The 16,264-nt window shown below is 39.3% G+C and overlaps 1 pseudogene; it reads left to right on the forward strand.

Annotated features, from left to right (window-relative positions):
- The first annotated feature begins 941 nt into the window (after positions 1-941).
- LOC104142458 (fructose-1,6-bisphosphatase 1-like) lies at positions 942-16,005 on the forward strand (annotated as a pseudogene).
- The last annotated feature ends 259 nt before the right edge of the window (positions 16,006-16,264 follow it).

The raw sequence follows: 16,264 nt of genomic DNA on the forward strand, positions 1-16,264 counted from the left end.
ATCTCAAAGTGAGATCTAATGTGTGTGGGAAGGGCGGAAGGGAGATTCTTTCGACATCTGGTGCCAGATTCTGTCAGAAACAGGATGCCGGTCTAGATTAATGGCAAATCAGATCCAGTAAGGTAACTTATATTTTCCAAGACAGTTGCATGAGGAAAACCTTTCCTTGTCACCACTTACAATGCTTCCTTCTCCAGGAATGCCAGTGTGGTTATGGGATTTAGACAAAATAATGCAACCTACCCAAGTCTCTGGCATCAAAGGTGATGCTTTAGAATTTTAGCATCTTCTGTGCATTTTTTTTTCTGCAACACAAAACAAATGGAAGTCTGTAGAGTTGATAAGAGCATATTTTTTAAATGGCAATGAATTTTAGAAATCCTCCTCATTGTGAGTCAAAAAAAATATGAAAGTTGGCTCAAAAAAGTAGTGGCAGGCAAAGAAGCCAACAAAATGATTGGCATCATTGGGATGGGTATTTTGAAAACAGGGGGGCATCATGTGCCACTTGGTGTCATATTTTAAGTACTGTGTGCTGCACATGTCAGGAAGGATCCAGTGGAGCTACAGAAGGATTTCTGAAATGATTAATATGGAGCAGTTGCCTCAGAGGAGGGACTAAAAGCCTGGGACTCTGGGAGAAGGCTGAGGTTTACAAAACCCCAAAGATGGTGAATAAGGTTAATGAAGCACTGTTATTCACCAAATCCGTGAGTGCTAAAACTAGGGGATAGTTGTTGAAACTCATAGGAGGTTGGTTGGAAGAGGATAAAAGAAAGAGCTTTTTAACCCAGTGGGTAGTGAATGTCTCGAATGTGCTGTAACAGAGGCTGTGGAAGCAGACAGTATCAGCACTTTCAAAATGGGATTAGACAAATGCCTCGACAGTGAGCACTAAAGCAATAGACAAGGAGGTACCCTCTATCATCCCTAATCCAGTTATGGATGTTGAGAAGTATGAGGGCAAAGGAATGCAGAAAGTGGCCAGGCTCATGTGCCTAAATAGCACCTCCAACTGCCTCCGCAGGAGACAAATCCTGGGCTATAGATGCCACCGCTTTGGCGTAGAAGAGCGTCTTACATTCATAAATAACTTGGGAGCCAGTATACCTGAATACTGGAGGTTGGGCAAGCTGAAAGCTATTTCCCAGAGAGAGTTAGCAACTGCAAGCCTGATTTTGACATTGCCACCTACACCAGTTTCCCCCGGCATGACACATACTGCATTCCTGATATCAACTTTATGCTGTGTGATGAACTGGTACTGGGAACTGCGCTGGCACATTTGCAAAGCGAGGGCTGGGGTTTAGCCTACACAACACGTTCGTCCTACGTGAATCATGAAACTAAAATATCAAGCAGTCTTAAAAATTATCCTTTTCATTTTAACCCTATATGTGTCCTCATGCACAGATGCATTTGCTTTTACAATAGATTCTTTGATCAGAAGAAAAGCATATAAGGTCAAGACAAAGTTGTTCAGTACATATCTTAAGTAAGTCTGATGACAGTGTCTTTTTTGGATTGCACTATCACTTGCGAGTTCCAGTTACCGATTAGGTCCCTCTCCTGTGAAAGACTATACAAAAACAGCACAAAATGACCACACATGCCTTATTATCAAAGTAAATGTATTATCAAAGTAAATGTTTTTGCCACTACTGCCATCAGTAAAGTGAACCTACATGCAGCAATGGTGGAAAATTGTAAGATAAAATCCTATTTTAGATCAGGATGTTATAGCTATTTAATAACTAGCTAATTGAAAAGGATTTTGAGCTACTGCTTATTATTCCTATCACAATCAGATGGGCTCTGTATAGCAATCTAAAGTATAGGTTTCTTTCTACCCACCTCTTACTGCTGTTTTTAAAGTCATACCATCTTGCAGTGATATCCTACCTGTATGGGTTACACTTTCTTGCTGTTTCTCCAGAGCTGACTCAATATGTGCTAGGCATGTCCCTTCTCTACTTTCTTCTATACTGGCTGCAACTGTATCACAAAAGAAATATCAATTTAGTAGAGCAAAAGGAAATACACAGAAAAGGTCACAAATGCAATTTCTTCTATTGCTGAGTTAAATGCTTTTTTTTCCCACTTTCTCTCACTCTCTTTCAAACTGTGTGCATTCCCAAAGTAATCAGCCAGCTTTTCATTCCAACACAACTTTCCTTTGTGGCCCAGGATAAAGTTTTTTCCTTGATTTTCTTTACTTGCCTATCTACATCACAAGAGTACTGTAATGATTAGTTAATGTTTATTCAGAATTTAGACACTGTGACAAACTCTGTAAATACTGAATAAAATTAATTTTAAAAATGTAAAAGCTAACAGTCGCTTTAAATGGTTTTATTGACAGTGCCTTTGGCATGAAACAGAATACAGTTGGTAAAGAACAAGAGGGAATAACCTTGTAAACAGTCACTCAGCTTCCTTTATTTGCCATATTTTCCAGAGACATAGCACAAAAGGAGTTTTTTGTGGATACCATGCTGCATTCCTTCAGCAAACTCTATAGTATGTACTTTGCTAATATAATAGATTCAAGTCAGACCTTCATCACACTGCAAATTAATCTGGAAAAGCCAAGCACTGTTTCATCTGTACCTTTATAGAATAAAAATGAGTTGGGACTTGGAAGAAAAGACTTTCTATTGGGCTGATAAACATTTGAGATTATCTGGAAATCCTGACCTGAATCATGTAAAGTTAAAATTACCAGAGTTGAACAAAAGCCCAAGCAACATCTCCACAGCTGAACCTCTGCAATACCATTAATTTAAATCATCCCAAGCAACAGGATATTAATTTGAACAGATTGTTGTTTTAAGCAGAGCAACATAACTAGGTTTTGGTCCTGCAACTAAATCCACAAGGACATTAATAGGATATCTGCCCTAGAAATCTAACCCCGGATCAGGGTCTGAGAACAGAATTTGACCTTTTGTATCAAATGCTCTTCCTCTGGCCATCTTGAATTTTGTAGGTTTGCTGTTTAAATATAAAAACACAATTTTTTTCCATTTAGATATTGCATTGAGAAATTTTATTGTTTAATCATGCCATTATGCCACTTGGTGGTTATAAAACTAATCTTTTTTCTGCAAAGTAAACAGTTAAAAAAGATAAATCTACTCTTTGACAGCTTTGTAGCTTAGAGTACACTGAAGTCTCTACAGGTTATTCTTTTAGCAGTTCCTGAATTTTCTTAAAGTAGACTTGGATCTATCTGTAAAAAAAGATCTATCTGTAAAAATCTGTAAAGATTTTTTTAGACATTTTATAAAATATTTTAAAAGGGAAGTGTTAGCATATATAATATTCAGGTAGCATATTCTTTGCTCTGCTTACCTGGTAGAGTCTTGTGGATAGGTAACAAATACAGACATTAAAAACCTACAATAAAAATGACAATTCAATATTTGTATTTCAGAGGCACATAGAGTTCCTTTTCAGAATCAATTGTCTGCATGTTAAGTGCTCTGTCAACATACAGAAAAATGCAAATGTGCTCTCAAAAGAGCCCAGTCTCACAATAAAGTACTAAAAATGTTTATATGCTACTGACACAAGAGGGCAGCATACAGGCGTGCTATGGGAAAATCCCTTACTGCAGAATATTATTGAGTATCAGCTTTATAGTTCAATTCTGTTTATTGATCATAGCAAAATTCATAAACTGGCAGAGTAATTTAATGTGTGAATATCAGATGAATGCCATTTTACAGCTACCATACTGAGAAAACATTTTTTTTCACAAATTTCCACCCATAATTGTGTCCCTTTGAAGTTTGTGCCTGCCGGTATTTTTCACCTGTGCCCAGAGATGCAATATGCTTTGCTACGAGTCATAAATATGTATTTTGGGAGGCTGGCCTAGTGTGGGAAATTCACGTAGAAGAAGGGAAACACTTTATGAAGCAAAGCAGCCAAAAGATTGGTTGTCTAGCTAGAAACCACACTGGCAGATCCGTCTCTGATGGCAGGCAAGGGCCAGCCTCAGTCCTCCCCTGCGTCGGGATCTAAAGCTGCCTTTCCCACATGGACACTCTTGTTCAGGATAAAAGGGCCTTTTTGGGAGAGTTTAATTCCCACTGTCTTTTTGGTTGTCATTTGAAGCTACCAAAGGCAACCTTCATAGTAAAATACCCAGGGATTATATCATCAGCATGTGTCTTATTTTCATAATCATTACACAATAGGGATTTTACATACAGGGAGAAAAGCTGTTTTCAAAAAAGTTGTGTGTTTTGGATGTTTACAGTTCTGAAAAACTGTGAACTGTGTCCAGTTGAATGTCATTTGTTTGCAAACAAGGTTGTGTTTTCTTCTATACAACAGTAAAATATTTCAGCAATGTTTAATCAATCAGCACTGACCTTTTGTCCCCAATGCTGCACATTTGTTTTCAATAAATGTTTAACTATTGATTTCTAAGGGGAAATGCTCACAACATGTAGAACCTACTTCAGGGCTTACACTGATTTTAACGTTATCACACAGCATGGTTGCTGTAGGGTTGCGTATGCATTTTAGGAGGTTAAAAAACTCATTCTGTATTCCCAGGGTCTTGTGACACTTTGGGCAGGGCAAGTAAATCTCCAGGAAGCCTGTCTCCTTTTTCATTTTGCTTCAGTTATCTGTCTGTATTCTCCTAAGATATGTGAAAATACTGACCATGAGGCAAAATTAAGCCCATAGTATAATGCTGGCTAAAGCTAGTGACCCTTTTCTTTTAACATCTGCCTGTTTGAGAATAGATCAGAATAATCCAAGAGTATGCCTATACTGCAGTCTCTGGCTAGCGTAGACAAACTTAGCCACATAACTTAGGTTTAAGCTAGATAAGCCCAGTTCTCATGGCAGGGAACTCACTGTGGGTCACAGATCCTGCCCCAAAAGTTGGATGTGAAACCACCATCCTTTCAAATGACTGCTGTTTGAATCTGCAGCTTGCTTATTTGTGCCTGGTTTCCATGGTATAAATGGAAGGGGTAAAAGTATTGCCCCCTTCATTACACCCATTCCAAAAGGGTAAAGGTTTCAGCTCAGAAACTGGGGAAATTATGCAGAGTACTGGAGGTGAAAGAGGCTCCTTCTCTTCAGGCATGGATACCGTAAAAAACTTAGGTTGCAACTGTTTTGCACTGATCTTAACTATTTTATCCTGAAGCACAGATTTTTCTGCAGGTTACTGATGTATTTTATAGGGTCCTTACAAATAAGGTAAATTGTCCCAAATCAATGGTTCTTTTGTTACCGTGGGTCACACGTTCCTCAGCTCTTTTGTCCTACTCAGTTTCAATGCACTCATCCAAACTTTTATGGGATGTTTGCTATTATCTTTCTCTATTATTCTGATATAGCTGCCATGGATAGCTGTAAAGCATTATTTACCTTTAAAGAAAGAGCTAATATTAATCCTTTGTAAATTTTCCCAAATCCACCTCCCTCTCCAGGAACTTTTTTGAAATGCTGGGCTGATACCAGTTACCAAAGACTAAAATATCCCATTGCAAAGAGCATTACAGCTATTTACAACTAATATTTTCAGGACTGAGTGTACTTCTGGGCATGCCTAAATTAGGCCAAACTTGTGTGCACCTGGAAGAGAAGGCATTTACACATACCTCTGAGGTAAGCAATGTGTGGACATACAGTGTGTTTGTATATGCAAAGAAGTGCACATATTTTTTAAGATTTTTGCCCTGTGTTTGGCGCCACCTGGTACAATTTCAGTCTGCTGTTTGGATTTGGGTATTTGAGACTAGACTTATCCAAATTATTGATGTATTCTGCCAAAAAGTAATCAAAATGTCTTGGATTCATCTCCTTAAATAATGCAGACATAACAAAAATTGGTAATATAATAAATCTATATGGCAACAAAAGGATAATCCATATCCATACTTGTATTTTTCAAATTATTGTGTGTCAGGGTGTATCTAGGATCAGATGTAGAGAGAACTTGGTTTCTGCTATATGTCAAAAGTTTCAGGTTAGTAACCCAAAGTGTTTTGGATCTGGCAAAACCTCGTTTTTTATGATGGTACATTGCATTGCACTGAGATGTGCCTGGATATTTTTGATCAAACAGCAGCAACAAAACATATTGTTTGATCTCACTGCACAGTTTGGGAGGCTGGAGTGAAAGCGGTGAGATTCAGGATGGTCTGGGTTTCTCAATATGCTTTGCAGCAGCATTTATATCAGTTGCATTAATTTCTAGCTTTTGGAGCGGGACTTGGGCAACAGTGTTTTGCTATCGGATAGTTTTGGGGAGTTTTTTGTAAAAATCTTCTTGGGCCCAGGTGCCAGCAGCAGTTCCCTCACTGTTTTTGTGCCACGTTGTGGTTTTAGCTGCACTGCTGCATGTGGGGTTACCGTGATCTCTTCCCTTCAGATGACAGCAGTAAGGCAGCCAGAGTTAATGATGGAAGCAGTTGCTGAATGTGTGTTTTGCCAGTACCGCCGAGTCAGGAGTTTTCCTGTCAGGCTCTGGGGACTGCGCAGTTTGCCGCAACCGGCACGCCCGAGTCAGGATTGTGCCACCACACAGCGACACGAGCCCGAAATCTGACATTTTGGGCGCCCTGTCATGACATGGATGCGTGGAGGGGCCAGGGGGCGGCGGAGGGCGGGGCCAGGCCGGGGATGCCGCGCCCCCCACCCAAGCCGCGCCCCCCCGGCCGGGGCTGGCGGCGGTGGCGGTGCGGCCACTCGTCCTGAGGCGGCGGTGGCAGCACTACCACCACCACGGACCGCTCCGCCTTCGACACCGACGTGATTTCCATGACCCGCCTCGTGATGGAGGAAGGGCGGCGCGCCAGGGGCACCGGCGAGTTCACCCAGCTCCTCAACTCCCTCTGCACCGCCGTCAAGGCCATCTCCAGCGCCGTGCGCAAGGCCGGCATCGCCAACCTGTGAGTGACACCCGACCCGGCCCCCCGGCCTCGTAGCAGGGCGAGGGCACTTCACATGGTCATTAGAAGTTAAAAAAACTCTCATTTATCTCATGTTATGACTCTTCCCTCCTCCTTTCCCCCCTGAACTAACTCCGGTAGCATCCCAGACTCTGGCTTTTCCCCAGCAGAAATGGATTATGTCACTTTTTAAATACATAAAGGCATGCCATCTTTCGCAGGTGTCTGCTGCTGGTAGATATTTGTGCAAACCTACAGCAGGTCTCGATGCTTTGGACCGGAAGACCAAACAGACTAAAAGTTAAAGCCTGACAAAATAGGGCTGAACTATTATTCGTTGTAGGCAAGAACTTAATATCAAAGCACCATTTTCATGCTATAAGGAGTTTAATCAAATTTAGTGCTTCTTTTCTTTTTCTTTTGTCATATTGTGTCCTAGCAACTTGAGTTTTTCTGTGACACCCTGGAAGTCTCAGGCTTTTAGAAATAGTCTCTGCAAGGACCAGCAGTGTCTGTAGTCAGTCAGGCAGAGCTGATACCGAGGGGGATTGCTCTGGAGGAAGGAAAATTAGAGGAAAGGATTTCAGAAGATTTCAAAAGGAAATTAGAGCTCTTGAAATGTTAAATAACCAAAACCAGTCTAGGGCAACTGATTCCCCCAAGTATTTTACATATTGTTGATAAGCCACATAGTATGCTGACCAGGGCTTTAGACGTGAGCTGCTTCATTACTTAATGAAAAATGTAATAGAAAGAAAATGAATTTGCTTCTACAGACCACGTAGTGGAAAATACATTAAGCAAAATGCCTCCAGCAATATGGAGTAACACTTATTACAAAAATGTATCCTTAGTATCAGAGAGCTGAAAGATTTGGTGACTGAAGTCTGCAAAACAGAAGCAACTGCAAAAGCAAATGAAAATGTCTCACTTTATATATATTTAAAGTATCTTTCACTGTCTTGACTTCAAATCTCATCAGATTTGCTTGGGACAATTTTACAGTCGCTACGTGCTAGCCCCTTGTGCCTTTTATGCTATAGTCCCGACAGCAAAGAGTAGGATTTCCTTCTACCACCGATTTGTAACCTTCCTTGGCTCCATTCCTTGTGCCTCCCATCTGTGTTTCTGTGGCTTTACTGAGGTGCCCACAGGTCCGATATCTGTACTGGTATCCTGGTCTCACTACCCTCAAAGGTGGATTTTTCTCTGCACCGGTGCTGGGACAGCCAGCTTCGGACTTGCGAGCCTCCTCGAGCAGTTCAAGTACAGCTCCTGCGATGGGACTGCATTTTCAGACCAATGGTGAGATTTCAGTGTTGTGGGCACTGCTGGGTAACACACACCCTAGCCATCGGAGAGCGTGGACCCGCAGGGATTGCTGAGCCCATTTCTTGGGGTTGCCCCCCAGCCCAGATGTGAAGGCGATGAGGACCTGGCACCACCACCGCAGCTACCGCCCCTTTCCACTGCAGGCTCCGCGCAAGCCACTCGCCACCCCCCGCGCTCCCCACAGACTGGGCACCAGATTTGGCCATGTGAGGGTTTTGCTCTTAGGACAAGGACTCATGCTCTCACTCCAAAGTGAGGTATTTAAAGTACAATGTTTCTAAAACATTGCAGAAAAATGCTCAAGCTGCCATAGCAGAGACAGAGAGAGAATTTTGCTGGGTCTTTCACTTTTTCTCATGCATTAAATTGAAGAAATGCAGTACATTCCTAAAGTAGCATGGTCAGCTGTATTAAAAAAAAAAAAAAGAAATATCAGTATTCAATTTAACCAATGTATTGCAGGTAAACTTAAGTACGGAAGAGCCATCTGTGTGTCTGTGTAGAGCTAAGTATGGCTTTTCTCCTTTATGACATAATCCATAACCCAAACTTCCTTTATCTCTGTTTTGTATGTTTTCAAAATCACCTATCACAAGTTCTCCTAGTACTTCCTCATGCTGAATGTTTGATTCTGACTAGCCAGCAGGAAAACAGATAGCTGATTTTATTTCTGTTTGGTATTTGTATTTCTCTGTCTCATTCTCAAAGAAACAGTTACAACTTAAAACTAAAACTAAAAGATTATACCATAAAAATGTTGATTTAACCTCTGAACAAAGTGTTTGCACTGATATTTGTAGAGCCTATTGCTAACCAAGAGCAAATTACATAGAAAAGTTATAGTGTAACTAATATAGTCAGATTCATTGTTACTTTTTAAGTATAAACTTTCTAGTGAGGTCTTAGCTTTTAGGGTAAGCAGCTATGCTATGACAGCCTAGGTTCTAGAGGCAATATTTGGGTGTTATAGTTAACAGCTAATTTAATAGCATGGTTATAATTCAGTCTTCATAGCCTGCTCTGGCTACGTTTGCCTATAGTTTAGGGACTATTTAAATGTGATTCCTTTTCTTGTGTTCCTCATATTCAGTGTATTCCAGTCTTGCTACCACAGCTGTTGTTAGCAGGTCTCAGCAAGAATCCATCAGTTGGTAAATAAAAGGAGGCTTAAAGAACTGAGATATCACTCAAGAGCTGTTTGTTTTACAAGATGTTTTACAAGCCTAAGCTTGCCAGAAGTGAAGAACTTTGGGAGGTATAGCACCCCGTTTTTACAAAATACTCCCTCTTTTCATTGCTTTAGCTATGGAATTGCTGGTTCTACCAATGTGACAGGAGACCAAGAAGCTAGATAGATATCCTCTCCAATGATCTGGTGATTAATATGCTCAAGTCATCCTTCAGCATATGTGTTATTGTGTCAGAAGAAAACAAAGATGCTATAATAGTAGAAGCTGGAAAAAGGGTTAGTAACTTTAAAAATTTCTCAGGACTTGATTTCAAAATCAGCCTTTACAGATTTATCTCTTCAAATGTAAGAAATGAAAACTGAGCTCAAGATTTCAGAGAGAACCTGTACTTTTCTGTGTATTGGCAAATACGAATATTTTCTTGTATGCTCCTCTCTCTCAGCAGTTGTCCTTTCTATTATTTCTGCTCCCCAGACTGCTTTATTGACTTTTAAAAAAAAATTTCTCTAGAATTCCTCTCCACACTATTTTTTCCCCTATGCCCTGAGTCAATTAAGCTCTTCTGTAAAGTTTTGAGTAGTTTTGTCAGTAGAACATTGAATAGCTGTTCTTTGTGGATAAAATAATGAATTCTTGATTGTTTTAGATCTGAACAAAGCTGATTTTAGAGCCTCAAAGATCATTGAGGCTTTTTTTTATACTAAATGTGAGCTAATATGGTGGTTTTGTCAGAACACCCACCCATATGATAGCAGTATAAAGTGTTGCTGGGCTTGAATAAGTTTCTGGCATACAGGATAAAAAGCAAATAAACAAACACTTACTATTGTTACATGTAATTACGAAAATGGTTGTGGATAAAATAACAATTTGTCAGTGGTGAAGGGGAAAACAGGCTATTTGAAAGGTACAGTTGGTTCAGTTATTTTCCCTGTATTGGCAATTTCCTGTATCTGTAGGAATCCTTAATATAGCAGTAGGCAGGGACCATTCATTTTGAAAAAAACAAACAAACAAAAAACCAGGAAAAATTATTGTAAGACCACAAACTGGCAAAGATAATTTCTGAGCACTTGTTCATTTCTGAGCACAGGCTTTCATTAAAGTGTTTAAAGTGGAACATGCAGTAAAGTGAAACGTATAGTGTAGGAATGTTAGGTGTTAAGGCTGCTTTGTAATATCATTAATTTTAGGTCTAAAAAAAAAAGACTGATCTCCATAATTTGTCTTTTTCCTTGTAATTCAGAAGGCAGTTTTATTAGAGATGAGAAAAAGTAGCTTAAATGGTAGATGTTGTAGGATATCTATCAAAATGGCTCAACATTAATTAAATATATGAAGGTAAACTAATAATTAAAGATTCTTTTTTAAAAATGATATAGCAAAACTTCAGCTTTCCTATGTCATCACCTATAACTTTAGCTAAAGATTTCCCAGCTTCTGCTGTGACAGAAATTCATGCAGTTGTAAATAGGGATGAAATCTTGGCCAAAAAATTTCAAACATTAGAGTTCAGTTTCCTCACAATCGATAATAGTCTCTTAGTTTATATTGAATTGAATTTGTCTGAGAAGCTTTAACAACTGAAATATTTTTATTTGGTGTAGGTAGGTAAATAATATCACTAATCCAGTTGTTTCCTATTTTGTATTTTCCAGGGTAAATACATAGTCTGCATAGACCCTCTAGATGGCTCATCTAACATTGACTGCCTTGTTTTCATTGAGACCATCTTTGGCATCTACAGAAAGGTAAAACACTTCCATGTAGGACAGGAAAGACTATCATTTTTCATACTTATGCAGCTCTTGATGAAATAGAATTGCATATGAAAATTTAATAAAATCCAACTAAACTTATTTCTGAAGGAAGCTTTCATGACTGACTTTAAATTTGATCTCCTATTACACAGACATTTGTATAAAACGTTTGTGAGGGATAAATATTACTCTATTAGAAGGCAAGAAACCTATGCGTATGTGCAAACCTAGCTGATATTTAATTAGCCAGCTAAAGGTAATTCTCCGTACAAACACAACAGGTCTTAGATTTCATGAATAATTATGTTGAGACAAAATACCACATGATTGTCATTTACTTGGGGAATGTGCTTTCTGGTTTTCTTGTTCCTCTGTATTAATAGTCCTTTCAGCCTGAGGATAGGCTTCAAATATAGACCAGAGCTGAAACATGGCATGTGCATTTGAAGTATCTAATTCACTCTAAAAGGCAAAAACCTTGTCTGAAGGAGCTTGAAATACAGGATTTACATGTCAAAAGATGGGGAAAAAAGTATGTCAGATAAAACACACCCAACTATCCATTTTAATCATCTTTTGTATGTTGTGATGCACCTCAAAGTAACTTCGTTTTTACATGAAGCAAAAGAAAACAAAAAAATCCTAGGTACTTTTCATCAGCTGTAAACTCCATGAGTCATGTTTCATTGTTTGCTTTTCAACTCTGCCTCAGTGTTTTGCTTTGAGTTGTGTTCATTATCACCTACAAGGAGGTACATAGCTCTGCATTATCTCCTGACTCCTTTCCTGCTTCCTGCATTCCAGCTGGGCTTATATAAGAAAATGTCCAGATCAATGTATTTGTCTCCTCCGTATAATTTGTGTTAGCACATTCTGTAGGAATCCTGGTTGTGGAGCATGGAAGTGTTTGTGCCAGCTGTTGCATGGATGCGGAGTAGAAGACCATCCCTATCTCAAAGAGAGCCCAGTTATATACTAACTGTAAAAAAGAAGTAAAATTGACTATGATCCTTTCTATCCTAGGTGTTGTCCCAAAGAAGGGTTCTTTCACCCGGTGTGCAATGAGCTGAAAAACACACAGAGTCGAGATATTTGTTTAATTCATATCTGCGCAGAGATGGGTGCTAGGTGGTACTTCCACAAAGCTAGCACACCCTGGTTACTGCACAGCTTCATACAGTTTGAGCAACAGTTATCAGTACCTTTTACAACTGCATTGTCACCCTCGTTCCCATTGGTTCCTGCTAGGTCTCGTGTTCTTTAAAGTCACAATATCCTCTTTCTCTACTATGCATGCCCTATGGGGAAGGGGCTTTGGTGGGTAGGGGGCTTTCCTGCTCGTGGGTGGGTTTTTTACTGTAATAATTAGGGTAGTTCACCCGTAGTTCAAGTAGTTCTCTTTGGTTTATCAGATGTTTTGGTTTATCAGATGTTTTTGTTGGGCTTATTTGGGTACTTCCTTATCTGGTTGTCTTATAGTGTTGTCTTGCTCCTTCCTTCAGGGCCTTGTTTTGTTAACTACCTGTAAAAGACTGAATAATGCCCTAATCTCTTTTTCCCATACCTCCAACATAGGTGTCCCCGATGAACCTTCTGGGAAAGATGCTTTACAACCTGGACATAATCTCGTGGCAGCTGGTTGTGCTCTCTATAGGAGTGCCACAATGCTAGTACTGGCTACTTCTGCTGGAGGTGTCAACTGTTTTATGCTTGATCCAGTAAGAATTTTTTTTTTTTTGGGAGGGGGGGTTTATCAAGACACTGTCTATAAGAACAATTTGTCCCAAAAGAGTCAACCAAAGGAGCAATTTTCAAATCAAAGCTAACATGGAGAAATGAAGTACGTTTAATGCCTATCAAAAGTAACATCAAGCAGTTTTTGCATTCTTCCTGCCTGCTACAGTGGGTGTTACGTGTGATTCGACAAAGTGAAGACAGCCAAGTCAGTGAAGCAAATATACAGTGTGTGTCAAATAATGTGATATTTAAAATAAGCTGTTTTCTGCAATGCAGAATGCCCCTTAAGACTTGTCTGTCTGATTTCCCTTAATGCTAGCACCTTAATATTGAAGTAAACTAGAGAAGCAGAAATATTTAACCTTCTTTTATGTCTTCAGATCTCATCATGATGTGTAAAAGAGTAAGTAAGTAAAGCATGTGGATGTGTTTGACATTCTAGAATGCATTGGCTGTAGGAGTTTTAAAATAAAAGGCATATTTACCATAACACAAAGTGGTTTGCTATAGTGACCCACTTTAATGTAGTCAGTTAATCAGGGTGTGCCACTCGCCTGTATTGAATTTTTGGAACCTGTCATGATCATATAGCAGGAAATAGAACTTGGTGTTCTCTTTTAATAGCTTAAGTAACTGCATGTATTTTATCTATATTCAGAACATAGATTTGAGTGTGTGCGCATGTTTGTTTGTTTTAACACTAATGTAAAAATTTACTGCAGTGAAGGCTAAATAGCCCAGCCCTTGGTTACAGGGAATAGTCCTCTTGACTCCACATTTCTGGCTGCCAGTTAGCCTAAGCTAAGAGGAACTGGAATTTATTAATATCTACAGCTATTTGGAGATGTTCAAACTGATGCTTCAACTGACAGTCTTAATTACTGAACTACTCAGACCTGTACTTTTATTATTCTTTTAGCAAGGGAGTAGAGAACTATATAGCCAACTGCATCTTTTGGCATAGAAAAATTATATGGAAATTGGAATGGTACTATGAAGAAGCTTCCATGACCCCAGGATTCATGCTCTGTGTGCTCATCACTTCCAATCTAGACTGAAAATATCCACTTTTTCATGGGTGCCTTACTCAAAGGTTGCATTTATTTAAAGAAAGTGGCAACTGTAGTAAATTTCTACTAAATTGTACATAGGATTGGTTTTCCCTTGTCTTGTAAATAAATGCACAATTAAAGTTAACATTGATTTGCTTTCTTACTAGGCAATCGGAGAATTCATTTTGGTCGATAGAGATGGGAAAATCAAAAAGAAGGGAAACATCTACAGTCTCAATGAGGGCTATTTTAAATATTTTGATCCTGTAGTCACAGACTATCTCAAAAAGAAGAAATTCCCTGAGGTAAAAGATCCTGTTTCAGAGAAACTTTTTGATGACAAGTAACGCTTGTAACTTCCAACTTTACAATCAATCACTGTCTCATGTATGAGGTACTGTTCCAGAGCTTGTTTTCCTTTTTCTTACCTATTTAGAGTGTATGTAGGACTTTAATTTCAGATACCAAGTTTAAGACAGAAAGAGGATTCGGAAGATTGTGCTACTATGCTACTAGTTAGAATAGCAGTTGACATGACCAGACATTTTACCATCCTTCAGTATTGCACTACACCTCTTTTTTTTTTTATTATTATTTTTTGTCTTCCTTCCTGGCTGGGCATAAATAAGGGGGCTGGAGGCCAAACCAGGCAGTTTGTGTGGTCAAGTAGAGAGGAGAACTCTGGTCTGACAATAAAGAAATTGCATCTACATGTGTGGTAGATTGCTACTTCCTCACTGCAGCCGGAGTCAATCTCTGTAGATGGAGAGCTGTGTGGGGGTGGCAATGGATCGGATGCTCAGTGGTAACACAAGCTGGGTGCTGAGGGGCACTGATCTTACTTTGAACAATAACAGGCTTCTCCGTACCATCCCAGCCCAAATCATATTGTCCCCAACCACATGACACACTATAAAGCATAGTAAACAACCTGCATTAGGCTGAGATTCCTATTGTAAGCCAGTATAGCAGAAACCAAGATGTAGTATGCTCTTTATGAAAAGCTCTGCCAAACAGAAACACATCTGCATCTTCTACTTGGTAACACTACTGCATCTGGAGGAACTATGCCTGGCTACCTCTGCAGGACCGCAGTCACGTAGAGAAAATCACAGCCATATAGGCTGACAAGGAGACTGTTTATTCAGCAAAGATCTTTCATTTGTTTTGCAATTGTCCATAAATTATTGCTTCAGGTTGCAGATAAGATGCAGTTATTCATTAGAGAAAAGTAATGGCACACTCAGGGCCAATGTTTTTCTTTCCTTCCACACAGGCCTGCATGGCCTACTGCTTTGTTAAAGGTTGTGTCTTGCATATGAGCTTTGTCCCTCTAAGAGCACAATGCAAACATGAACTATGGAGAAAGTACTCAAATTGGACAACTCCAGCGTTCACTTTGTTTTTTTTTTTAAAGAAAAATCCATGCAATTTCATTCTTGAATCAAAAGTTTGCATTAAACGTGAAGTATTTAGTGTATTGACTGGTTTTAGTCAGTATAGTTTTTAATACTATAATCAAGTGCCAAATATATTTATATTTCATGATTCACAGCATTACCTAGACTGACCATTGCCGTTTTGATTTTTGTCTTTTAGCTGAGACTGCTCTACAAATACAATCCTATGGCTTTTGTTATTGAGAAGGCTGGGGGAATAGCAACAACAGGGCATCAAGCAGTACTAGATATTGTGCCTGAGGATATCCACCAAAGTGTGTCTGTTGTCTTGGGGTCTCCTGATGACCTTGAGATAGTCAAAAAGCATTCAGCTAAGTAAAGAAGTCTTGCTGCGATGACCATCCAGATAGGAAGAAATGTCTTACAGCTGAACCAAAGAACACACTTGCAATACTGCAAGACTGAACTGTCAGACCTCTATAGCAGGAGAGCAAGTGAGCCATATTTTCATAACACTTTTTTAAAGGGAAATCTTGTATAATTTCATTGTGCAATGAAAGGCATTAAAAGATTGCATTAAAGGAAGCATTAAAAGTGAAAGCAAGGGGAAAATATGTTTGCTTTTTCATTTATAATTTGTAATTACACAAAAGCCACTGTGCTACAAGAAAATAGTGTGTTGCAGTTAGGGACTAGCTGCAGACTCAGCTTTCCCTAATGAGCTACAGACTATCACTAAAATACCTGATTCCATCTCTCCTAAAAAAATTGGTTGGAAGACTCAGCAGCCTTTTACACTGAATGACCTTTCCTAGAGCAATCTCTAGTTCTTATGCAAACAAGGTGAGTGCTAACATAGATACCATC

Source organism: Struthio camelus, chromosome W (assembly GCF_040807025.1).
Source record: "Struthio camelus isolate bStrCam1 chromosome W, bStrCam1.hap1, whole genome shotgun sequence".
NCBI lineage: Eukaryota > Metazoa > Chordata > Aves > Struthioniformes > Struthionidae > Struthio > Struthio camelus.